The sequence below is a fragment of the Dama dama genome, chromosome 16, assembly GCF_033118175.1.
Source record: "Dama dama isolate Ldn47 chromosome 16, ASM3311817v1, whole genome shotgun sequence".
Classification (NCBI taxonomy): Eukaryota; Metazoa; Chordata; class Mammalia; order Artiodactyla; family Cervidae; genus Dama; species Dama dama.
The window spans coordinates 12,858,537-12,885,901 of NC_083696.1; the positions used below are offsets into that span (position 1 = coordinate 12,858,537).

The following is a 27,365-nucleotide window of genomic DNA, read 5'->3' on the forward strand; positions in this document are numbered from 1 at the left end:
CACAGTGCATTAAATAAGAGTTCTCTTGTGCTATACAGTAGGTTCTTATTATATTATCTATCTTATACATAGTATCACTAAGCATATGTGTGGCAATTCCAACCTCCCAGTTCCTCCCACCCACCTCCTTCCTCTCATACTTTCGGCTATTGCTACTTCATTATGGGATCAATGAAACCACCTCTGAGTGGTCCCTCTCTCTCCCAACTGAAACTACTTTATACTATAGTAGAAAGCTCTCTCAAAAATGCATGTGCCATTGGATCACTCCCTCAGAGCCTCCCATCGCCTACAGGACAAAATCCAAACCCCTTACCTAACGAAAGCTTGGTCCACCTTCCCACCATTGTTTCTCACCGTTCCTCTCTCCACCCTCCCATCCAGTTACAGGGAAATGCTTGTGAAGTACTACAGGTTAGGGACTGATAGGTGAGTTTTGGTGTCAGACAGACATGTGTTCGAAGTCTAGCCCTGTCACTTACTGGTCTGTGACCATGGACAAGGTACCTATCCTGAGAACACCACAGGCTTCTCTCTTTCAGAACACTCACTGCCAGCATCAGCTAGTAAATCCTCGTAACTAATCCATCTATCCTGCTTGCTGGGCTGTCCTAGAATCCCTAGCACACAGTGAAAGTGAAGTTGCTCAGTCATGTGCGACTCTTTGTGACCCTATGGACTGTAATCCGCCAGGTTCCTCCACCCATGGGATTTTCCAGGCAAGACTACTGGCCTGGGTTGTCATTTTCTCCTCCAGGGGAATCTTCCAGACCCAGGGATCAAACCCAGGTCTCCCGCATTGCAGGTAGACTCTTTACCCTTTGAACCACCAGGGAATCCCAACACAGTAGGCCATCAATACTTATTCTGCATATGAATAAATGAAAAGGATGAATCAACTGTTTCAGTGACTGAACACTCACTTCTCAATACCACTCTTGGCATCTGATTGTTACAAAGTTCTACAAAGAGGGCAGCCAGGGCCTTACAATTCTACCACAGTCATGTTCAGACCCACACAGGGTTTCTAGGCCTGTACTTGGATGCTTCTTAGATTTTTCTTCTCATGAAAACTCCATCACTGACACCTATACATTTAGGTATGTACACATTTATACTTCCACGTGCACATGGGTGAAAGAGGCCAGCAGTGCGATGGAGCGAAGGTGATGGTACAAGTGTGCACTGTATCTCTATCCTTATCTGAACTATGCTCACCCACCACGTTCTAACATGCAACTGGGTGCTTTCCGGCATCATCACCAAAGCCACTCCAAACTCCTCCGACATCGCACGTACCAAGTCAGGGAGTGTCGATCGGCCCCGTCATGGTAATGACACAAACCCAAAGGGGAAAAGGTGGAGTCAAAGCCAGCTTCAGGGCCAGGGGTTCAGAATGTAGGAGAGAGGAAGGCTGATACAACAGCAGTGAGGAGGATCCTGGGGACTATCACAAACCAGCCTGTGGCGACCGTGCCTGAGTTTGATCAGTGGGGGTGCAAGGCGTGGTATATTACATGCTTTGCAGACCTGACATAGGGCTTCCCTGGGGGCTCAGATGGGAAAGAAACCGCCTGCAATGCAGGAGACCTGGGTTCGATCCCTGGGTTGGGGAGATCCCCTGGAGGAGGACATGGCAACCCACTCCAGTATTCTTGCCTGGAGAATCCCCATGGACAGAGGAGCCTGGTGGGCTACAGTCCAAAGGGTCACAAAGAGTCGGGCACGACCGAGTGACTAAGCACAGCACAGCACAGATTTGACATAAGATGAGAAGAGTTTGGCTCTTGGGTCTTCCCAGGATGCTCTGGAATAGCTCCCACATCCCTGGGTCCCTCGGATTGGCTCCATACTCTCTGATGCAGAGAGAGAAAAGCCAGCCAGTTCTTGGTTTCAGGACTAGCTCTCTGGGTCTTCCAGGTCAGGGCCCACAACTAGCTCCCTCTTTATGCCATTTCTCATTCCTACTTCCTTAAAGGGAGGCAGAAAGTGAGGAAAATACTGACCTTACAGCCTGAGGCATTAAAAAGTAGCAGTTTCAGCAACAAGCCAAACATTTAGTAGCTAAGGGAAGGACGATGCAACCAGAGGCTGTTATGGATCGCGGGCAACTGGGGCTGAAATCTGGCCATTTTATTCTATAGATGTGATTTACACATCTCACTGGCTTTGAATTCAATGAGCCCCAATTCATGAGGGCAAGCTGAGAGATAGGCAATCTTTTAATGCCATGTAGACCTCGTGTAGCTCCTGACAAATCAAGCCCTGGCAGCCATGGGGTGGTTTTTCTTTCACTTCCTGTGGGAAAACTTCTGGGAAAAATCTAGGTCAGTGATAGCCTACCGCCTGATTTACAGCAACAACCAATTTCTAACTTGGCTTTATCTGATCTGTCCTGGACAATGTTTTCAGCTGCTCCGGGCAGTCCTGTTAAATTGTGCCGACCTGCAATCATTTTTAGAAATCACTCAACCATCAAAGATTTGATTTGGTCTGCTTAATCTGTGCTGACCTCACTTCATTTTGCAAGGTTAGGGCTTCTGTATCCCCACCTACTGCAGAAGCCTTCCAACTGCGTCTACATCACGCTTTTCAAAGCACTTCCGTATCTCTTATCTGCTGCTACTGAGAGACCAGGTAATGCTAACTCCTTATCGAGGATGAGAAGACTCAAACATGGGAGGATCTCATGACAAGACCATGACACTGCTGGATTAGAATCAAGACTCATGCCAGGAAGAGTCATCCCATTTCATGATACTTAACACATACATACCTGCCCTAGGCAAGAATAAGCTCAGTGAGGCCAAGAAAACGACCCATGGTTTCCCTTTACCCTGTCTTACCATGCATGCTAAGTCGCTTGAGTCATGTCCGACTCGTTGAGGTCCTAGCAGTAGGACCACCAGGCTTCTCTGTCTATGGGATTCTCCAGGCAAGAATACTGGGGTGGATTGCCATGTTCCTCCAAGGTGTCTTCCCAACCCAGAGATCTAACCCTCATCTCCTGCATTGGCACACGGGTTCTTTGTCACTAGCAACACCTGGGAAGCCCCTTACCTGGCCCTGACTTCTGTTAAATATGGACAATGGGGCCACAGATGAAGTAAACACGCATTTTGCCATGGATGATATAAATGGTGTGCTGGTACAGAAACCTCCCATCTGCTCTGAGGGAAGAGAACAGCTGTTCCTCGTCAACCCCTCCTCGCTTCCTCCACCCCTGCTTTTCCCAGGTTCTGCAGCTAGATCATCGGTGCCCCCATCCTCAGGCTCAGTCCTACCCAGTGTCTCGGCCAGCACAGACCACGGTGGGAAGGATGTTCAAAGCTAAGAATCACCCCCCCCAACCCCCACCACCAGGTTCCTCCCTTCCTTCTGAGCTACCTCTGTGGTCTCGTTATTCCACCAACAACCCTCACCTCCAAATCCAGGCTTGGTAACTCAGGAGGAATGGCTGGGATTCCCCGCTGCCCCTCCTTGGCGGTTCTATTACACTGCCTTCCACCCTGCTCCCTTTTCAGATGGGCGTTCCCATCACCCGCCGTCCTCAGCTCTCAGCAGCTCCTCAGATCCTGGCTCCAGGTAGTCAGCTGCCTGGAGTCAGCTCCCTGTGAGTAGTCTCTGCGCCTCTGACCAGACCCATCATTGATCCCTAGCTCTGTTATGGGACCAAGACGGCCGCTCGTTGGCCAGTGGGGCACCAGCTGCATGTTCACATGTAGCCTGGGGGCTGGGCCAGTGACCCCTATGTCACACATGGCTTCCGCTTAGAGCTCCCAGAAAGCTTTATATCTAGTTTCTTCCAGATATACCGCCACTTGCTTTAAGAAAACACAATATACTCCAAGGTGGCTGTGTCAGTTTATATTCCCACCAACAGTGCAGGAGGGTTCCCTTTTCTCCATACCCTCTCCAGCATTTATTGTTTGTAGATTTTTTGATGATGGTCATTTGGACTGGTGCGAGGTGATATCTCATTGTAGTTCTGATCTGCATTTCTCTAATAACTAGTGATGCTGAGCATCTTTGTAAAGCAACTATACCCCGATTAAAAAAAACAAACAAAAAAAAGTAACACACACATACACACACAAAAAAACCAAAATGTAAACAGAAATACCAGCAGATAATTATTCCTAATCATATAGGATGTTTCACATATGAAAACTTACTTTTCATAATATGGCTAACTTTCCATCATGCATTGGAAATATGATTTAATTTATAAAAGACAATCCAATTCATAAAATACAATACTACTCTTTTTATGTTGTTTTGATCCTATCACCCTTTCCCCACCTCATGCCCTCACTTCCCTCTTTGGGAAGCTTTTAGATTCCACCATCAATAACTATGACCACAGTCTTTCAAAAACCCAACTCAGATGAAATCCAATACTTTGCCTGTCTGTATCTGCACATATTCAGCTGAAAATGCTGGAGGAAAACATAGGACCATGTTGTCTGGTTTTGCTTTTGATTCATGAATTTAAATTGTAGGGAGGCCTCAGGGGTATCCAGAAATCTGTGTTTCCCTAGTTTAATTACCCTTGAACTGTCTCAGAGGATGATATTACACCTTCTATCTTCTCAAACTTCCAATGCCTCTTCCCCCTTCCTCACTGCCGGTGGCTGACCTTGCTTCCCGTTTCACTGAGAAACCAGAAGCAGTCAGAAAGCCTCCTCCACACCCTCCCTCACGGGCTCCAGCCTCCTCGCTGGTCCCACAGGCTCTGCCATCACTCTCAGAAGACTCTTCTCCATCTGTGCCGTCGATGACATCCTCACTCCCCAACTCGAGGATGCCCTTCCAGCAATTGTCTCTTTTCCTGCCTCAGCAACTTTCCCCAGCCTCCAGATCATTCTCAACAGCACCCAAACATGCTCTAACATGTCTAAAAGCCCAAATTCCTCTTCATCTACCTCTCCCTTTCTCTTTTGCCCTTTACGGCAAAACTTCTTGAAAGTACCCATTGATCACCCACTTACTCATTTTGTCCACCTCCCAACTCCCTTCCCCGTTGGTAACTAATCTGATCTTTACATCTAGTCTTAGCACCACAGCTAAAGTGATCCTTAAAAAAAAAAAAAAAATAGGTCAGATGATGCTCAAATCCTCCAATGGATCCTCATTTCACCTAAAGTGAAAGCCATCCTGGACTTCCCTAGTGATCCAGTGGTTAAGAATCTACCTGCCAATGCAGGAGACAGGGGTTCGATCCCTGGTCTGGGAAGATCCCACATGCCCTGGAGCAACCAAGCCTGTGCACCACAACTGGTGAAGCCCACGGACCTAGAGCCCATGCTCTGCAACACGAGAAGCCCCTGCAATGAGAAGCCCAGGCAGCACAATGAAGCCTAGTCCCTGGCTTGCTCCAACTAGAGAAAGCCCACATGTAGCAACAAAGACCCAGCGCAGCCAGAAATAAAATAAAATGAAGAATTCTGTTATGTAAAAAAAAAACAAACCCATGCTGCCTGAGTTACATAAGCTTAGACTCACTAGTTTATCGATCACACTTCCTTTATAGCTTTAAGCTCACAGAAAATGAGTTTAATGAATGAAACTTTCCATTTTAGCAAGTCCATTTTACACATAAATCAAAGGGTCAATGGTTTTCACGATTCTCCTTGTTTTACAACTGAGTTATGTCAGAGTCCACACCATCCTTCCCATGAGGAACATGCATCTTTTGTTGGCACAAAAGGGGAAATTCACAGCCTCTGGAAAAATAATAGTGTCGTGTTAATAGGCAGTGAGGAAAAAGACATGTGTAACTTTGGATGGGGCTGCTTTATAAGCCCGGCAATGGCTTGGAAGCCTAAGACAGGGCTTTCCTACGGCACTGGAGCCTGGAGCGTGAATCCACCGTGTCTGGCAATCACTCTACCAGCTACATTTCAGGTAACTAACAAGCAACGTGGGAACAAGGCTCTACCACACAGCCAATACCCTAGGTGCTTGGGGAAGTACTTTAGCAAATATACCCTAATTTTTAAAACATGGAGATGTATATCGATGGTAGAGGTCACCTGGTCCACTTCACCGGATCCATAAGGTGCCTCTTCTACCTACATACCAAGTTATCTGTCCAGTCTCTGCATCCTGGGGCAGATTGCTCATTATCCCATAGAGGAGTTAATTTCAAACAGGGCCAGCTCTAAACGCTGAGGAATTTTTCTTTATCTTGTATTGACAGCTGCCTCCCTGAAACTGATATCCACTGGTTTTGATGCAACTTTCACGACTGCTTGGTTGTACATCTGTGTTTCCAGCACCAAGTCAGGAGGTCATAAATGGAGCACAGCCCTTTAAATCCTGCCACTTGCCAGGCAGCAATCAAACTGGAATTTGGAAAAAAGAAATCCATGGTCCTTTGACATGGTAATTGGAATTCTGACCACTTCATTCTAAGACACCTGCCTATTTTCACCAGAGAGGCTGGAAAGGTATCAACTTGCCTTCCCAGACTTTTTTGAGTGAGGGTGATCATGTGACTCAAGTCTCCCCAAACCATAGCTTCCTTCTCTCTGGGAAGGCTCAGGCCTGGTACATGGCAGCCTTCCCTAAGGATAGCAGAGCATCAGGATCTCCTCCTGAGCTGCTGTGGACTGTGGGCCGCCGGGGTCAGTGAAGGATCTCAAGATGTCTGGATGGAAACTTGCTCTAAAAGCCATTGACTGGGTAGCTTCTGGGGAGACCATCCACTGAAACCAGAAGGCCTTTGCTAACTCCCTGAAATCCTGGAACGAGTCCCTCAACTCTAGGTTGGTTACTCTGCCTGAGAAGCTACCTGCCATCAACTGGGTTTCCTACATGGTCAGCGTGGCAAAGCCTGGCTTGGTGGGTGACTCTGAGAAGAAGTTTAATGCCCTGAAAGTTCCTATGCTGGAGGATAAATTATACTGCCAAGGCGGATCCTGAAGAAAAAGAAGATAGGAAAAATTATGCTGAGTTTTTGTCTCTCTCAAAGACCAGGATTTAGGAATATGCGAAAGAGCTGGAGAAGATGAGGAACATAATTCCACATGATCAGATAACCATTGAGGACTTGAATGAAGTCTTCCCAGAAACCAAATTAGACAGGAAGAAGTATCTGTACTGGCCTCATAAGCCATTTGAGAATTTATAAATTTGGGTATGGGAGAAAGTTCTGGTCCTCAGATTATAAACTCTAGACATTAAAAATAATTACATAGTGCAACAAAGACAGAAATATAGATCAATGGAATAGAATAGAAAGCCCAGAGATAAATTCACGAACCTATGGACACCTTATCTTTGACAAAGGAGGCAAGGATATACAATGGAAAAAAGACAACCTCTTTAACAAGTGGTGCTGGGAAAACTGGTCAACCACTTGTAAAAGAATGAAACCAGAACACTTTCTAACACCATACACAAAAATAAACTCAAAATGGATTAAAGATCTAAATGTAAGACCAGAAACTATAAAACTCCTAGAGGAGAACATAGGCAAAACACTCTCCTACATAAATCACAGCAAGATCCTCTATGACCCACCTCCCAGAATATTGGAAATAAAAGCAAAACTAAACAAATGGGACCTAATGAAACTTAAAAGCTTTTGCACTACAAAGGAAACTATAAGTAAGGTGAAAAGACAGCCCTCAGATTGGGAGAAAATAATCGCAAATGAAGAAACAGACAAAGGATTAATCTCAAAAATATACAAGCAACTCCTGCAGCTCAATTCCAGAAAAATAAATGACCCAATCAAAAAATGGGCCAAAGAACTAAACAGACATTTCTCCAAAGAAGACATACAGATGGCTAACAAACACATGAAAAGATGCTCAACATCACTCATTATTAGAGAAATGCAAATCAAAACCACAATGAGGTACCATTACACGCCAGTCAGGATGGCTGCTATCCAAAAGTCTACAAGCAATAAATGCTGGAGAGGGTGTGGAGAAAAGGGAACCCTCTTACACTGTTGGTGGGAATGCAAACTAGTACAGCCGCTATGGAAAACAGTGTGGAGATTTCTTAAAAAACTGGAAATAGAACTGCCATATGACCCAGCAATCCCACTTCTGGGCATACACACTGAGGAAACCAGATCTGAAAGAGACACGTGCACCCCAATGTTCATCGCAGCACGGTTTATAATAGCCAGGACATGGAAGCAACCTAGATGCCCATCAGCAGATGAATGGATAAGGAAGCTGTGGTACATATACACCATGGAATATTACTCAGCCATTAAAAAGAATTCATTTGAACCAGTCCTAATGAGATGGATGAAGCTGGAGCCCATTATACAGAGTGAAGTGAGCCAGAAAGATAAAGAACATTACAGCATACTAACACATATATATGGAATTTAGAAAGATGGTAACGACAACCCTTTATGCAAAACAGAAAAAGAGACACAGAAATACAGAACAGACTTTTGAACTCTGTGGGAGAATGCGAGGGTGGGATATTTCAAAAGAACAGCATGTATACTATCTATGGTGAAACAGATCACCAGCCCCGGTGGGATGCATGAGACAAGTGCTCCGGCCTGGTGCACTGGGAAGACCCAGAGGAATCGGGTGGAGAGGCAGGTGGGAGGGGGGATCGGGATTGGGAATACATGTAAATCCATGGCTGATTCATATCAATGTATGACAAAACCCACTGGAAAAAATAAATAAATAAATAAATAATAATTAAAAAAATAATAATTACATAGTGCAAAAAAAGAAAAGCTCCTTCTGCCTTCAATGAGCAGTCTCCTTACCCCAAGAGCATCCTCAGTTGTCCCAATTTTCTCTTTGAAGCTAAGAAAACTTAAGCTATTGTTTCTCAGGCTCTCTGATACAGCCAAATGTACTCCTTACTAATGATTATGTAACCAACTAAAATTCTATTTATGAAAATCTCATAACAGCATAAGAAAACGTTCATGTAAATGTTAAATGAGGAAAAACTTGAAGTAAAATACATATGGAGTCTGATCACACCTACATAAAATCGATGCCAAGAAAATCCCCCAAATTTCTTTGGTGTTGAAATCAAGGGCATTGTTTTTCCTTTTAGAATGTTAAAATATTTATTTAGTGTCAGGCCCCAGGCCAGGCACTTTTAAATGATTTCATTCTTTTCACTTTTTTGCACATTGCACATTTTGTTTAGAATGAAAAGATGTTACTAAATATAAGAATTCCTTTGTCCTGGAAAACTCAAAGGAAAAAAGATCAACCAGTTATGATTTGGGAAAAGATCCACAGAAGTAAACTTTGCCAGTCCACTCGGCGATACCATCATTAGATTTGTCAACTAACCAGGAAAATGTGTGCTGGAGGTATTGGAAGACTGGCAGGAAATTGACAAATTAACCTCAACTACAAAAAAGTCATACTAACTGCTTGATTTCATTAGTATTGCATAAATAATAATGGTTGTTGAAAACGAGGAGAAAACAACCAAGTTTTATGATTTTAGCCCTAGAATGACAGGCTGCTCTGGGGCTTCTTAATATTATTCTGAAGGAATAAGCTATTGAAATGCCGATCCATTCAAATCTGACTGAGATTACAGCTTGGAGTTAATTAACTGAGTTCCTATTGTGTGTAAACTGAATTTTAAAATATAATCAAAATATGTAGATGATACTATTTCTGACCTGCTGTGATGCCATGCTGACTATCTTATTTCCTTGATGCCATGCTCCATTTCATGAAAGAAATTGCAGGAGGTTGTAATGCATTTTCTCCAATGATGAGGTGACATGGACATAACACCAACTAGCCAGGTGAAGATTTTTCTGCTTAGCTCAGGGCAAACCAGGAAACTTGATTGCATCCTTAAGCCCCCCGGGGGAACCATCCAAGCAGTTTTGGCAGCAGCAATGCCACAACTCAGCCATCTAATTCAGCTGTCGGAGCTGGGCTGGGAGTTGGCCTTTTCTGGAGCCACCTAGAAAAAAGTGTGGCTTCGAAGGTGGCCAGACAGTTAAATTATATGACAGTCTTTGATTTTCTTTGGACTCTATGAGTCTGGTCTGGGACACAGCCATAGGGCTCCCAAGCTCTAAGGAGTGTATGTTTGGCGAGTGTCTTCATTTAGACATGCATTAATCTCATCTACTTTTTAATTCTCAAGGTGCACATACCAATCAAACGCAGACACTATTTCCAAGCCGCTGTCTCCATCTCCTCTCTGCACTGTGTCTGTTACGGGAGGAAGCAGGAAGGTGAGGGGTGGGGGATTAAAGCCTCTGTGCCTTCTCCTCCTGTTGATACTAAATTGCTTTTGTCCCTTCTGCATCCTTCCCATGCAGCTGATACACACACCTGCATCACGCTGTTGGGCTGATGAGGACTGGATGGGCTGTGTCTGTCATAAAGCTTGGTGAAAGCTTCCAGGTCTCTGATCTCTGCTTGGCAACTCACCAGCATCTCAGGAGATGAAATAATAAATTCGTCTCCAAGGTAACCCTCTTTCTGGCTTGGATCCAAATAATCTGAAGGGTCCCCCAAGCTTGCATAACATACACACCCAGAAAATAAGGCTCAACAGGATGAAATCAGCAGGGAGAGAGCACTGTCTGCCAGGACCAATCAGTCTGGGCAGCAGCATTTTGATTCCACCTCTGCCCGACCTCTCGCCTCAGTTCTGACAACCAGATTTCAGATGTATCTCATCACGCCCTTAGCTATTTCATTCCTAGGGCCTGGAATCCCGGCCCTAAAGCCCAGGCCTATGTCTGAAATCCTGCACACCGACTGACGACAGGCTCTAGAGGCTGCTGACCTGAGCTGGATTTGTCTTTTCTTTTTTGAAAAGGTAAAGCAAAAAGGTTCTAATTTTATTGAATGTACTCTGCATTGATGATCCCCTATGTGCTACCTTTCATCCATTTCAACTGTTCAACTCCACTGCAGTTCAATTATCTGGAATCTTGAAGAAATCATGGCAGCCTCCGTGTTTCTAAGCAATGCATCTCTATTCCTCCTCTATGTTCTGGTTTTTTTATCTTGACCAAGAACTTTGTTCTGAACTGCTGTGTCACACAGGGAGCTCAACCGGGTGTTCAGTGATGACCCAGAGGAGTGGGAGGGAGGTGGGGGGAGGAGGGGGATGGGGGGTGAAGAGGGAAGCTCCAGGGAGAGGACATATGTAGGCTTATAGCTGATTCATATTGTTGCAAGCAGAAACTAACACAACATTGCAAAGGAGTTAAAAAAAAAAAAAAAGAAATTCCTTCTGGACGGATTGCTATCTCATTCTATGGCTGGGTACTAGGTTCCCCCTTTGCCACCATCCTGGGAATCCTCTCCCCCCTTCTCTTGTCTGAGCTTGCTTTTAAGGACTTCCTCTGGAGAAGGGAATGGCAATCCACTCCAGGATTCTTGCCTGGAGAATTCCACGGACAGAGGAGCCTGGCGGGCTACACAGTCCATGGGGTCGCAAAGAGTTGGACACGACTGGGCAACTTCCACTTTACTTTCAGATTTTCTCTCCATTGGGACCTCAAGCTCCCATGAGTGGTCAACTCTGAGGACAACAGGTTTGCCAGCTGAGGTGACGTTTCTCAGAACAACTAAAGAGCAGCAAGTTTCCCCAGAGCTGGTCCCACCATCTTGCTGTCTCAGGCTGCCTACCACATCTGCCCATCCCACCTCACCTCCCTGCTGCAATTAATCAGACTGGGCTATTTAAAAGGTTTACTGCTATAAATGGCCTAAGTTCTTAAGGCTCATTCTCCATCTCCCAGGCACCACTGCAGACACCCACACATAAGCCAATTGTCTAATCAAGGCTTGGGGTCCTCAAATGTCATTCTTCCCTCCAAGGCAGTCAGAAACCCCTATGAAAGAATACAGAGTCTCCACTGACTGTAAAAGGAAACTGTAGTGAATGCTCTATTGCTTCCAAGTGTTTAGAAAATAAAAGGCTATAAATAGAGCTGCAGAAATCAACAATAACAGATTCTCCAGACTTAAAGTCTCCATTTTGAACTAAAGCAAAGATAAAATTAAGATGACAGATGGGCTTTATCTTAAGTACTAAGCTGCTAGGTTGATCGCAGTAACTCTACTGAGAGTACTGTGTTGAGAAGGATTCTGAGGCCAAATCTGAGCTGAACTGGCAATAATCCCATGATCAGTTAGTCAGTCACTCAGTTGTGTCCGATTCTTTGCAACCCCATGGATTGAAGCCCACCATGCTCCTCTGTCCAGGCAAGAATACTGGAGTGGGTAGCCATTCCTTTCTCTAGGGGATCTTCCCGACCCTGGGATCGAACCCACAAGACCAAAGAGAGGCAGTTATTTGCCAGACCTGGAGTGATCCTTTGCATGGGCTTTGGAGCCAGATCTGAGGTCAAATTCAAACTCAGTCACCTTTGCCTAGAATAATATTTAACCTCCTTGAGTTAACATTTCCATGCCTATTAACAGCACTATACCTTTAACAGAGTATCAAAGTTCCCTTTAAATGTTTGCAAAGCAAAATATGTTGTATTAATACATATTAAATGCCCAATAAACAGAAGCACTTATGATATTAATTCTTTAGCTCCAAAGTCAGTTCTCAAAAGTAAATGCCCTAAAATAGGCTCCTCTGACTCAAAGGTTTGTTTACGTTGATTCCCATCTTGTTTTCAAATCAATAAACCACATGCTGGCGTGTAGGAGGCACTGGGTAACAGTTGATGATAAATACAGCATTTCTGCTCAGCATCCTCTCCACCAATAGCACCTCTGCACTGTCAGGCAAGGAGGACTCTGAGTGGCTCTAGACTGAATTCTCAGCTTTTCCTAAAAATAAGCTCACAGACTGAGTCACCCCTTTATTCCCAGGCTCCTCTGAAAGTTGAACAGGATGTCACAGTGTCCAGAAATAGCCTCCAACTCTAAATTGGCTTCCATGGACAATCAGGCTTTCAGCTGAAGTTGGTTCAGATGCTTCTTCTGGGTTTCCGTCTATAGAGAATGACATGAGCGATAATAAGAACTAAAGGTGACCCCTGCACAAAACAGACAGGCCACTTCAGAAGGCTTCAGCAACTTACCAGCTCCAACAGCAATGGGACACTGGGCAAGCAGGCAAGCACCTTGCCTCCATTCTGCCACCAGAGCAATCTCTGATAAACCCTGGGTCTTCATGGCCCCACCAACCACGCCAGGCCTGGCGTACCTGGCCTTCTGTGACCCAGCACCCACTGCCCTTGTGGCCTCACTTCCTGGCACGCTCCAGCCACACCCACCTCCTGGTCATTTCCTCCTGCTGCTCTGCTCCATCACCAGCCTTGAGCCTTTGTCCACGCTGCCCGTTTGGCCTAGAACTTGGAACAAAGACCGTTCTCATCTTGGCCACCCTCACCAGGACTAGGCTACTTTTTGGCCTTTTAGGGAGGATAGGAGGGGCCGGATGGAGCCCTGGGGCAGAGCAAGGGAATGAGCGAACCTATGGGACACAGGCCACATGGACCACACCATGGGGACCCAGAGGAGAGGTGGAGGGGGCCACGGGGTAGGTGTGCTGGAGGCAGAGAGACGTGCAGGACACAGCCCTGGATGAGCCTGGACAAGTTACAGAGCCGAGTTGGTTTTCTCTGGAACGAAACGTCGAAAATGACACCTGTCCTGTCCTTTGACGCACAAAAAGATCAGGAAAGTGAGGGAATTCTGCAAACGCCAAAAGACCTAAGAATCCACCAGGAATGTTTCAGTCACTCTTGGTGACGAGGAAGGGGACAATCCAGGGCCTTGAATGAAACAGCCCTGACAGTTCTTGAGCTGATCTTCTGAGTTCTGGGATGTGGTCTGAAGCTCTACCCTCTGTTCTTAACTGGCTTTTGCGGAGGGAATATTTAAGCTTTCTTCATCACATCTTAGTGTGAAATGCTGTTCTTGGCCTTGACTAGAGGCTTCGATCATAAACGGCCTCCACTGGAGACAGAGGGTTAGGGGACCCTGGGGGTCCTGGGTGCTAGGAGGAAGTCAGGAGTGTGACAAAATGCAGAGGCTTGAGTCACTCATGGTGAATGGCATCCCACTACTCTTGAGTCCCTGGGCCACTTCCCCTGGGACACGGTTTCCACTGCCACAGCCAGAAGCAGACTAGGATGTGAGTGGCCATCACTGTGAAATGCAAGTTCCACCTGACAATAAGCAGAGACCCTAGTGTGGGTTGAATTACATCCCTCCACTACAGACACAGTGAAGCCCTCAGCCCTAGCACCTCAGAATGCGACCTTATTTATAAATAGGGTCTTTACAGAGGTGTCGGGCTTCCCAGGTGCCGCTGGTGGTAAAGAACCCACCTGCCAACGCAGGAGACATAAGAGACACAGGTTTGATCCCTGGGACCCAGGAGGAGTTGGGCATGGCAACCCACTCCAGGACTCTTGCCTGGAGAGTTCCATGGACAGTGGAGCCTGGCAGGCTATAGTCCTTGGGGTCGCAGAGTCAGACATGACCGAAGCGACTTAGCACACACACACACATACAGAGGTCATGAAAATTGTGTCATTATGGCAGGGCCTAATCCGGCATGATTGGTATCCTTATGAAAAGGGGAAATGTGGACATTCGCACATGTAGAAGAGCTTGTGAAGGGATAAGACAGGGACAGGGTCAAAACAAGGAGAAAGGTCTGGAGCTGACCCTGCCTTCACAGCCCTCAGATGAAACCTAGCCTGCAGATACTTGATCTTGCATTCCAGCCTCCGAAACTGGGAGACCAGACACTTCTGTCATTTAAACCAACCCAGTCTGTGGCACTTGGTTATGACAGCCCTAAGAAACTAACAGGGACTGTTTATAACAATCTAGGGGAAAAAAGAACTTCAGAAGCCACAGTAGTCCAAATTGTTAGAATGTCCACGGGTTCACTGGGTGAAAAACACAGGCACCAACCCCACACAGGACATTCTGGAACCTGCTGACCTTAATGTCAGAGGAAACGAACAAGTAGTGGCTCACTTTTATTTATGTATTTTGAAATTCCCTTGTGGCCATCCTGAATACCCAGGCTCCTGGTTCATGGGCCGACTCCTGCCATGATGGTCCACAGCAAGGTATGCCATGGGGATGGGGATGCCTGGTTCCCAGCTGCTTGGGGTACCTGCATGCAGTGGGATCACTGTTGGTCAAAGATGCTGCTCACTATTGCTTTCAAGGTCACAGTGGGTGTCCAGCCCTCTCTTTTCTCAAGGGGAGATCAGCAGACCTCCAGGAATTGGATGAACCAGACCGAAAGCTGCTCTCTGTGGGGAAGGCAGGCATTAAGAGGGGACTGAGCTCAAATATTATTGTGGATCGAAAAAACGTCGCCTGCCATTCCAGTAAGCAAGGCTTCTGTCCACCATCAAGCCATCAGCAACTGCAGACACCTCAGATGTGCACCCTGAGAGGAATTCAAGAAGGAGAATAAAAAGGATACTGGCCCTAGATAGTTAAGATGCATATCAAAAGAAATTTCAATGAGCCAGACTCTTGCGTCTTCTCATACATAGAAAAGCACTAAAATCCTTAACTTGAGATGTCTGGATTTTTTTGTGTATGTGTGAATAGCCATCTTTTGTTGTTGCACTACATGCTTGTTTCATCAGCAAAAGCTCCTGTGTACCCTGCCTCTTCCCTCACCTCTTTGGAACAGTCCCCCAGGGCTGTCTGACAGGCTGCCATTCCCAGCTACAGCGCTCAGTGAGGTCACTGAAGAAAACATAATTCTCAGCTTTTAAGTTGTGCAATTTTGGTGAGGGCAACACAGCCCAAGCATCCTGTTGTGCCCCAGATTAAAGGGGGGAAGCTGGTAAAGCGACCGTTTCATCTGAACAAGCACTTACTGAGTATCTAGGATGTGATGGCTTCTCTCTCTTAAACTTGGGAACCCCAAGTGAGGGCTGGATGCTTCCTTGTCTTTTGAACTTAGATAGAAGACGAGACACAACCCAGCTAGGAGAGTTTAGATGGAATGTTGTGCAGAAGGAGGAACCTGGAGAAACTTGCTAGGGAAGAGCCTCAAGCAGGTGGCTGGGGTAGCATCAGGTGAGGGAACAGTGTGTGTGTATGCTCAAGTGTGTCCAACTCTGTGACTCCATGGATGGCAGCCCTCTGTCCATGAAATTTTCCAGGCAAGAATACTGGAGTGGGTTGCCTTTTTTCTACCCCAGGGCAGAGAGGGAGCTTTAAAGCACACACTTGGCGAAGAAAAAATTCATGGGGAATTCTCTGACTGTCCAGCAGTTAAGACTCCGTACTTCCACTGCAGGGGGCAAGGGTTCAATCTCTGATTTGGGAACTAGTTAATAAAATCGTGCATGCCATGTGGCGCCACCAAAATAAATAAATAAATAAATAAATAAAATAAAAATAAGCAGTCATACCTTATTTAAAAAATAAAAAGAATTCAAGGAGTCCGGGGATGAGCCAGAACTCACAACAGCCATTTAAAGGCTATTATAGCTGAAATATTGCATCACCTTCAGTTACAAACAGAAGGACAAGCCTCAGAAATATTTTCAGTACCTATGACTTTGTCATAAGTAGCAATTGGAGGTATTCTCATATCACATTATAGTTGTGGGAGATGAATATCACTTATGTTCATCAATAATTAGAAATCAGAGTATGTATTATTCAGTTCAGTTGCTCAGTCATGTCCAACTCTTTGAGACCCCGTGGACTGCAGCATGCCAGGCCTCCCTGTTTATCACCAACTCCTGGAGTTTACCCAAACTCATGTCCATTGAGTCGGTGATGCCATCCAACCATCTCATGCTCTGTCATCCCCTTCTCCTCCTGCCTTCAATCTTTCCCAGCATCAGGGTCTTTTCAAATGAGTCAGTTCTTTGCATCAGATGACCAAAGTATTGGAGTTTCAGCTTCAACATCAGTCTCTCCAATGAATATTCAGGACTGATTTCCTTTAGGATGGACTGGTTGGATCTCCTTGCACTCCACAGGACTCTCAAGAGTCTTCTCTAACACCACAATTCAAAAGCATCAATTCTTCAGTGATCAGCTTTCTTTATAGTCCAATTCTCACATCCATACATGACTACTGGAATTGCCACTAGATTTTATTTAATACAATAATATAGAAGCATGTGTTGTGTGGTCAGTCATGTCTGACTCTGTGTGACTTCAAAGACTGTAACCGGCTAGGCTCCTCCATCCATGGAATTTTCCAGGGAAGCATAGTGGAATGGGTTGCCTTTCCCTTCTCCAAATATAGAAGCATAGATGTTACCTATCACAATTTTCTAATATTGACCTGCCTGTATTTCAATATAATTGGTCATCTTTTTAATCCTATGTATTTTATCTTGTGCACTGAAGCATTATTCTGAGTCCACAAGCCTGGGAAGGAATCTGAAACATAAAACAACTTAAGAATCCTGCTTTAAGGTTACTAAAATATCAATAACCTCAGATATGCAGATGATACCACCCTTATGGCAGAAAGCAAAGAAGAACTAAAAAGTCTCTCGATGAAAGTGAAAGAGGAGAGTGAAAAAGTTGGCTTAAAGCTCAGAGTTCAGAAAACTAAGATCATGGCATCTGGTCCCATCGCTTCATGGCAAATAGATGAGGAAACAATGGAAGCAGTGACAGACTTTATTTTGGGGGGCTCCAAAATCACTGCAGATGGTGACTGCAGCCATGAAATTAAAAGACGCTTACTCCTTGGAAGAAAAGTTATGACCAACCTAGACAGCTTATTAAAAAGCAGAGACATTACTTTGTCAGCAAAGGTCTGTCTAGTCAAAGCTATGGTTTTTCCAGTAGTCATGTATGGATGTGAGAGTTGTACTATAAAGAAAGCTGAGCACTGAAGAACTGATGCTTTTGAACTTTGGTGTTAGAGAAGACTCTTGGGAGTCCCTTGGACTGCAAAGAGATCCAACCAGTCCATCCTAAAGGAGATCACTCCTCGGTGTTCACTGGAAGGACTGATGTTGAAGCTGAAACTCCAATACTTTGCCCACCTGATGCAAAGAGTTGACTCATTTGGAAAGACCCTGATGCTGGGAAAGATTGAAGGCAGGAGGAGAAGGGGATGATAGAGGATGAGATGGTTGGATGGCATCACCGACTCAATGGACATGAGTTTGAGTAAACTCTGGGAGTTGGTGATGGACAGGGAGGCCTGGCATGCTGCAGTCCACGGGGTCTCAAAGAGTTGGACACGACTGAGCAACTGAACTGAACTGAAAGTGGCTTTGGTGCTATGTAAAATGTATCATGAAGGCAGCAACGTACTGTGATGACACTGACATTGTCCTTGTCCTCCAGGAGCTTACAATGAAATGAAAGGAAAGAGATGGGAATTACCCTCTTTCCCCTCCTCCTTATGCTTCCTGCTGCTTATTCCCATCAAGCCAATTACAGCACCTCTGCCAGTCCATACAGCAGCTCTGCGGGATCTAGAAGTGATACCTCTTCCTTTCTGGCACCTACTAGAAAACTGCCCTAACAAACACGAAGCCACAGCGAGCATGTGTGAATGGTGCCCCTGGGAGCAGTGACCACCCCATTAGAGGGTCTGACTGATACATCTCTGCAGAGACACCAGATAAGAAGGCTTCTTATGCGCAAAGGGTAGGCAAGGATGTCCTTATCCTCTGGACATTAAGTACATCAAAGACAACTCTCGTCTATAATGTTGTTCTTTCCCCAAGCCCACCTGCAGCCTCAGGCATCTTCCCAAGACAACCAGAGTTGACATGGGATGAAAACCATTTGCCCTCTCAGGCTCAGGGCTTTACCCTTTGTGAGAAGCTTGCATTTTCATGGGTGATTATGGAAACTATAAAAGCCTCCAAGGCTTCAAGGAATGAATCCCGCAGGGTGAGAGGGAAGACTTAAAGCAATGAATCTCTAATGCTGAAAGTATGGGAACTACATTTGGTCAGATAACCCTTACATTATACTACATCGGTGGTTCTCAAAGGGCTTATTTTGTCCTCCAGGGAACATGTAGCAATGTCTGGGGATACTTTTGATTGTCATGCTGGGGCATGGGCAATGCTACTGGAATTTACTGGCTAGAGAGCAGGGAGACCGCTAGACATCATACAATGTACAGGACAGCCCCTGGTCCCACAGTAAAGAATTATCTGGACCAAGCTGTCTATAGTGCCACAGTCAAGGAAACCTTACACTAGCCCCATGCTTGGCTTCCTATTCTCCCAGCAGCTGCTCAGAAGTTATCCAGAAAGAGAATTTCAGGGTCTGGCATATGTCTGACCAGAAAAGCAAAAGCTACCCGCTGGTCGAAGAAGGACCCACAAGTGTCCACACCACGGCCTGCTCCGCCCCCATCCCCCCAACGCTCACACGGCCGGTCCAAGTATGGCAGTGATCCCTTTCTAAATCTGATTTCACAATTGTGGCTCTGCTCTCTCCAAACCTTGGGCAATTTGAAAATATTTACTAAGTCACCAAAGTCCCTTTGGAAATTTCCAGGCAGACAAGACTCAAAATTGCAGCTGGCCCTTTTGGAGAAAAAAGGGAAGGGGGGCAGAAAGGAAACAGTCGACGGTTCAGGGAGGTCAAAGTGGAGTCTGCTGCCACAGGCCAAAGGCAGCTTTGACCCCCACTGGTCACTTTATTTGCAAATGAAGCCATTTGCCCTATGGCTTCCATAAGGTAACTGACCCTCAGCCAAGGGCTAATGAACGACAGGGCAGTGGGTCAGAAGCCACTTTCCACTGGCTTCCTGCTCTGACTCAGGGAATGTGGTGAGCATGTTCTCTGCCTCCCATTCTGACACTGCACCCTTATAATCCCCTGGGGAGCACAGCACGAGGCTCCTGGCAATTTCTGGCGAGAAATAAAAATGACATGAAGAATCACCAGGGCTTTTCCGCTACCCTCTTAACTCCTGTCAATGGAAAAAAATGGCTTTAAATGTAATCATTTATTTTTAGACGGGCCAAACTGATACCTCTAAGAGATCAGGTTTCCTGGTTTTTGAAAGAAAACACATAGTTGGCTAGAGAGTGAGGATATAACAAGGAAACTCTAGACAAGCAAAACTCATCATGTGAGCATTTCACTAACTATAAGCCTCTCATCATAGTAGCCCAGAAGAGAGTGAAAAGGGTATCTATGTTCTACTGCTTTTCATTCTCATTCACTCTGCCTTCTTTGTTTAAAAAAATTTTATTGAAATTGATTTATTTGAAATTTTATTGAAATTGATTTTATTGAAATTGATTTACAATGCTGTTAGTTTCAAGTCTGGTGCATAGCGAGATCTATCTATCTATCTATCTATATATATATATCTAAAATGTTTAACTTCAGTATATATTCTTTTTCCTTATAGGTTATCACAAGATATTGAATATAGTTCCTTATACTATACAGTAGGCCTTTGTTGTTTATCCATTTTATATATTACAGTGTTTATATGTTAAACTGAAGGAAATGGCAACCCACTCCAGTATTCTTGCCTGGAGAATCCCATGGAGAGAGGAGCCTGGTGGGCTACAATACACGGGGTCGCAAAAAGTCGGGCACGACTGAGCGACTTCACTTTCACTTCTAAATCTAATTTATCCTTCCCTTCAACCCCACTCTCTCCTTTGGTAACTGTGTTTGTTTTCTATGTCTGTGAGTCTATTTTGCTTTTGTAAATAAGTTCATTTGTGTCATATTTTTTAGATTCCATACATTAGTGATATTTGTCTTGCTGAATTTACTTCAATTTTTTTAAATATAATAATCTCTAGTTCCATCCATATTGTTACAAATGGCATTATTTTATTCTTTTTTATGCTATTCTGTGCTAAGTTACTTTAATCATGTCCAACTCATGGAGACCCCATAGACTGTAGCCCGCCAGGCTCCTCTGTCCATGGGATTCTCCAGGCAAGAATACTGGAGTGGGTTGCCATGCCCTCCTCCAGGGGATCTTCCCGACCCAGGGATCGAACCTGCATCTCTTATGTCTCCTGCACAGGCAGGTGGGTTCTTTACCACTGGTACCACCTGGGAAGCCCATGTCTTGGCCACTAAATAGTGCTGCTATGAACACTGAGGTGTGTATATCTTTTCGAATTAGAGTTTTCTCCAGATATATGTCTAGGAGCTTTACTGTTCTGAACCGTCAGCAACCAGATAATAGTCACATCTTCAGCCAAAAGATTCCTAGAACCTTCATAGGCAGAACTCTCTGACATAAGTCACAACAACATCTTTTTTAATCCATCTCCCAGAATAATGGAAATAAAAACAGAAGCAAACAAATGGGATCTACTTAAACTCAAAAGCTTTTGCACAGCAAAGGAAACAATAAACAAAACAAAAAGACAATCCACAGGTTGGGAGAAAATATTTGCAACTGATGTGACAGATAAGGGATTAATCTCCAAAATTTACAAATGTCTTATGACACCTATCAACATCAAAACAAACAACCCAATCAACAAATGGGCAGAAGACCTAAATAGACATTTCTCCAAAGAGGACATATAGATGGCTGAGAGGCACACAAAAAGATGTTCAATATCACTAGTTATTAGAGAAATGCAAATCAAAACTACAATGATCCATCACCTCACACCAGTCAAAATGTCTATCATCAAAAAATCCACAAACAACAAATGCTGGAGAGGGGGTGGGGAGAAGGGAATCCTCCTACCATGTTGGTAGGAATGTAAATTGGTACAGCCACTGTGAAGAACAGTATGGAGGTTCCTTAAAAGGCTAAAAATAGAGCCACGATATGACCCTGCAATCCCACTCCTGGGCACATATCTGGAGAAAAATGATCCGGAAGGATACATGCACCCCTATGTGCATTGCAGCACTGTTTACAACAGCCAAGACATGGAAGCAACCTAAATGCCCATTAACAGAGGAGTGGCTACAGACGATGTGGTGCACCTATACAATGGAATATCACTCTGCCACTAAAAAGAATGAAATGATGCCATGTACCACAGCATGGGTGGACCTAGACGGTGTCGTATTGAGTGAAGTCAGTCAGGCAGAGAAGGAGAAATATTGTATGACATCCCTTATATGTGAAATCGAAAAAGATACAAATGAACTTACAGAACAGGAAGAGACTCACAGACTTACAAAATGAACTTACGGCTGCCAGGGGGAAGGGATAGTTAGAGAGTTTGAGAAGGTCATGTAAACACTGCCCTATTCCAAATGGATAACCAACAAGGATCTACCGTACAGTGCATGGAACTCTACTCAATGTTATGTGCCAGCCTGGACGAGAGCGGAGTTTGGGGGAGAATGGATGCATATATATGTATGGCTGAGCCCCTTTGCTGTTCGCCTAAACTACTACAACATTGTTAATCGGCTATACTCTAAGACAAAATAAAAAAGTTTAAAGTTTGGGAAAAAAATAGAAAAAAAGATTCCTAGGACCTTAAAGGCAAACACAACCACAGAAGATATGGAGTTTAGAGCAGGAGTCAGCCCAAGTTTTCCCATGAAGGTCAGAAAGTAAATATTTTAGGCTTTGCAGGCCATATGGTCTCTGTTGGAATTACTCACTTCTGCTGTTGTAGTCTGAAATTAGCCATAGACCATGTGCAAATGAATGGTAAGGAGTATGTTCTGATCAAACTTTATGTGTGGATATGGAAATCTAAACTTCATATGATTTTCATGTCATGAAATATTTTTTTAAAAAAATTTCCATTTACACATGTAATAACCACATATTGCTCACAGGCCTTATGAAGAGAGACTGCGGGCCAGATCTGACCCACAGACTGCTGTTTATTGACACCTTGGTCTAGACAGAAAATGGGAATTTACATTCATTCTTCATTCTGAAGGTACTCTATAAAATTGATTTTCCTTCTTGTCTCACTGTGATCCTGAAATCACACTAGTAAAATTGATAAATGAAAAAGCAAACAAACAAGAGAGACCAATCAACCATCACAGCATTCTCAACGAAAACACCCAGGCTGGGAACGAGCTGATTGTGAGCACTGCATGACTCACAGAAGACACACACAAGGCCACATCTTGCTCAACGCAGTGTAAGACGTACCGGCTGCTGAAGGCTGGCATTCCAGTGATTATTTTCAAAATCACCCAGTGTGAACAATCTCTTTGTTTAGTCTTCACAGTTTTATGTTATTCAAAGGTTGGGCTAGGGGAGGGGGTTGGAAGAAGGCTGGGAAATGTCCTAATTTCTGAAATCCAGTTGTCCTCTGTCCTCCAACACACACTAATCCCTTTCTGATTCTCCAGAAAGGACATGTCTAGTGGGTTCAAAACACATGAATGTATTGACGAGATCCCCTTAACCTTCTAATACATGCCCTATCTTCTCATAAAGAGAGATTTTTATGTACTACTACATAAAATCAATGAGTATCGATAGATTGGGAGTTTGGGATTGACATACACACATTGCTATATTTAGATAATCAACAAGCATCTACTGTATAGCACAGGAAACTCTCAATATTCTGTAATAACACAAATGGGAAAAGAATTTGAAAATCAGATGCATGTACGTGTATAACTGAATCATTTTGCTATACACCTGAAACTAACACAATTGTTAGTCAACTTTACTCCAATAAAAATTTTTAAAAAATGAAAGAAGGAAGAGAAACAAATAAAACCACTGAGTATTTTAATGAGTATTTTCACTGAGTATTCACATGGAAGAGAGAACCCACTCTTCAGTGGGTTCTGAACTCAGTTGTGAATGCAGCCTATATGTGAAGGGGATGAGCTTGCCAGATAACATACAGGATGCCCAGTTAAATCTGAATTCAAACAAATCATTTTTTTAGTATAAAAGTGTGTCCCATGCAATAATTGGGCATCCTATAATTTTAGTTGCTAAATGTGATAACTCTAGTAGAGACTAGAGCAGAAAAAACAAACTAGGCTGGAGCAGAAGGTATTTATTGGGGAAAAGCAAGAACTTGTTCTGGTTAACCCTCTAACCTCTAAGTGATTTTCAGAAGCCTTAAAGTCAGGGAACAAGGTGGAGACAAGGAGAACTACTTACATTCCAACAATGTGTACAGAGTTTTAAAAACAGTGCTTCCTGGGGGAGTCCTGAGGGCTGATGGACTGTTCTGCATCCTGAGTGTGCTGGCAGTTACATAAATCTACATCTTACAAAATTCGGAGAAGTGTACATCAAAAAGGTAACTTTCGCTCTAAGTTAATTTCATTTTTAAGGAGTGTTTTCAGTTGTTATTTCTTAGAACTGGGAGGTTTACCCAGCATGCTGGATAAGGAACAGATCTAAGTAGCAATACTCTAAGTAGCAATACTGACTCTAAGTAGCAATACTGATTCTAACCTGAGACAACATTTTTCATATGGTCCTCGATGGGCTTCTGGCAGGCTGCCCGTTTATTTGCCCAACAGGACTAAACATACCTACATTTGACTTAGTTTCAAGCTGTAATACTATCACCCTGTCATCTCCACATATTACCAGCTTTACGATTAAATACAATCTTCTTGTGAAAGGCGAAGTGGGAAACTGGGGGCCTGGGGTGGGGATTGGGAAGGGGTCAGGGGTGAGGAATGAATCCAGCCCACACTGGATTAAAACCTGTGTTTGGTTTGCCCACACAGTGCTTCAATGGTTATGATATAAATATCAACAGACTTCCTTCAAAAACTGGATTTCCAGATGCCCTTGAAGAATACAAGATCCTTGAGTTGTATTTCCACAAAGTGCCCATCAGCTGGAGCTGAGTACTTCATGGGGAGCCTGCTCTCTCCAATCACCAGAGTCCCACAAGCTCGGCCACCACATCAACCTGCCACCCGTGCTCAACTGAGGTTTTAATGCCCAACAGAAGGCATTCAGCCAGCTGTCCGGCCCAGGGGAAACTCTCAGGAACTGGGAGACCCCTCCTCCCACTGAAAGAAAGCTACAGGATCAAGTTGCAATTTTTGACTTGCTTTCTGAGCCCTGGGGAGCCCAGGGGAGCCCTGAGCACCCCTCCTGTCCTCCTCACTGATAAGCCATTCTGCCTCAAGATTTTCTCTCTGGACCTGAGCTCAGGGCAGATGAGAACAGGAATCCTCTAGAGGCCGGGACATGTCAGGACAGAAAGCAAGGATGGCAGGAAGGGAAGAGAACAGTGACTGAGGGACTGACATTACTTTCACCTTAGCCGCCGCCTCTGTGTTGTCAAGGCCAGCACTTCCTCTTCATCATGGCCATCAGACCCAATGCTGATCAGACATTCATCATTCTCACTCCCGTGTGAATAAGGACGGGGAGTGATCCGGCTGCCAGAGTCTTATTTCTAGTCGCTGGTAGAGTTAGAGAGTATATTCTTCTTTAAATTAATTTTTATTGCTCACAATGCTGTGTTAGTTTCTACTGTAAAGTGAAACAGCTATATATATACATATATCCCCTTTTTTGGATTTCCTTCCCATTTAAGTCACCACAGGGCATTGAGTAGACTTCCCTGAGCTATACAGTAGGTTCTTATTGTCTATTTTATGTGTGCGTGCTAAGTTACTTCAGCTGTGTCTGCTCTTTATGACCCTAAGGACCATAGCCCACCAGGCTCCTCTGTCCATGGGACTCTCCAGACAAGAATACTGGAGTGGGTAGCCATAACCTTCTCCAGGGGAATCTTCCTGACCCAGGGATCGAACCCGTGTCTCTTGGTCTCCTGCATTTACAGGCAGGGGGTTTTTTTGTTTTGTTTTGTTTTTTAACCACTAGCGCCATCTGGGAAGCCCTCAACAGACTATCAATAGTGTATATATGTTAATCCCAATCTTCCATTTCATCCCACTCCCCCCTCCCCCTTCAGGATCCATAAGTTTGTTCTGTACATCTATATTTCTGCTTTGCCATTTTTCTAGATTCCACATATATGCATGAATACACAGTATTTGTTTTCTCTTTTTTTTACTTACTTCACTTTGTATGACAACCTAGAGAGTATATCAACAGCCAGCCTCCCAGGACCTGCCCTGCCTTCTGACCCATCCCCACAGACCTATCTCAGTTATTGTTAAATATCTTTTGGGTTTTGCTGCAGCTTTTATTTGATGACCAGCACTAAATTCTGAATACATATGCTCAGATTTCACTGTTCATGAGCACGGCTGCCTACATACCAGCTGGAAAAGAAAAATGAGCACTCAGATGATGGCCTTATCACTACCTATAGTGTGTGTGTTTCCTGGATAAGCATTGTTTCCTTTCAAGGCCACTCATACTAGCTTCAAGCTTTCCAGGTCATTTTTTTTTTTTAATGGATCATTTTCCCCCAGCTTTAAGGTATGATTGAAAAAAAATTGTGTATATTTACAGTGTACAACATATTTTTGATATACATTGGGAAATAAAGATCATAATTAAGCTAATTCATATATCCATCACCTCACACAGCTACCATTTTCGTGTGTTTAATGATAACACATGAGATCTACTCTCTTGGCAGATTTCATGTATATACTAACATGGTTTTTAACCATAGTCACCATGCTATACATTGGGCCTCTAGAATTTTTTCAACTTATAACTGAAAGTTATACCTTTTAACATCTCCCCTTTCCCCCACTTCCTACCCTCGAGTATCTACCACTCTCCTCTCTTACTATAAATTCAATATTTTTTTAGATGCCACATATAAGTGAGATTACAGGTATTTATCTTTCTCTGTCTGGCTTTTTTCACTTAGCAGAATGCCCTCCAGGGTCCATCCATGTTAGTCACAGATGGCAGAATGTCTTTCTTTATAAAGGCTGAATAATACTCCACTCTAGATATTTTCTTCATTCAATTATCTGTCAATGGACACTTAGGTTGTTTTAATCTCTTGGCTACTGGGAACAATGCTGCAATGAACATGGGAGTGTAGATGTCCTTCCAAGATAGTAATCTTGTTTCCTTGTAATATATACACAGAAGTGAAATTGCTGGATCACATGGCAGTTCTATTTTTAACTTCTTGATGAACCTCTACACTCTTTTCCACTTTTCAAATCTACATGTCTCACAGTCCCACTGTGGCAAATTTTTGAACCATTTCCTGACCCATTAGAAGCAGCAAGTATCATCAACCCAAGCTGACAAGTCAAATCCATCATCGGGAAACTAAGATCCCATATGCTACACAGAATGGCCAAATAAAAAGGTAAAATAATATATCACTAACAATAAAGATGATCCTCAACCATACTGTTTTTTGTGGGGGTTTGTTTTTGTTTTTTTTTTAAGATGAACCAGAAGCCCAGAGGGGAGCTGCTGAATTGACCCCATGCCTCCGGCTTCTCTCTCCATCACATAAGGACATACATGCATCACAGGTCCCAAGCCTGAAAGCCCCATGTGATATTTACTGGTCTCAAAAATTGTTGGCATCAATGCTCAAACTCCAAGAAAGAGGATCCCCTAGC

General features: G+C 44.1%; 1 protein-coding gene and 1 pseudogene across 4 annotated transcripts in view; one reads left to right on the forward strand and one right to left on the reverse strand.

Annotated features, from left to right (window-relative positions):
- The window catches only part of PALM2AKAP2 (PALM2 and AKAP2 fusion), a 497,146-nt gene that overhangs the window by 327,659 nt on the left and 142,122 nt on the right, over positions 1–27,365 (reverse strand). The gene's annotated exons all lie outside the window — the stretch shown is intronic.
- On the forward strand, positions 6,649–7,290 carry LOC133071385 (ATP synthase subunit d, mitochondrial-like; annotated as a pseudogene).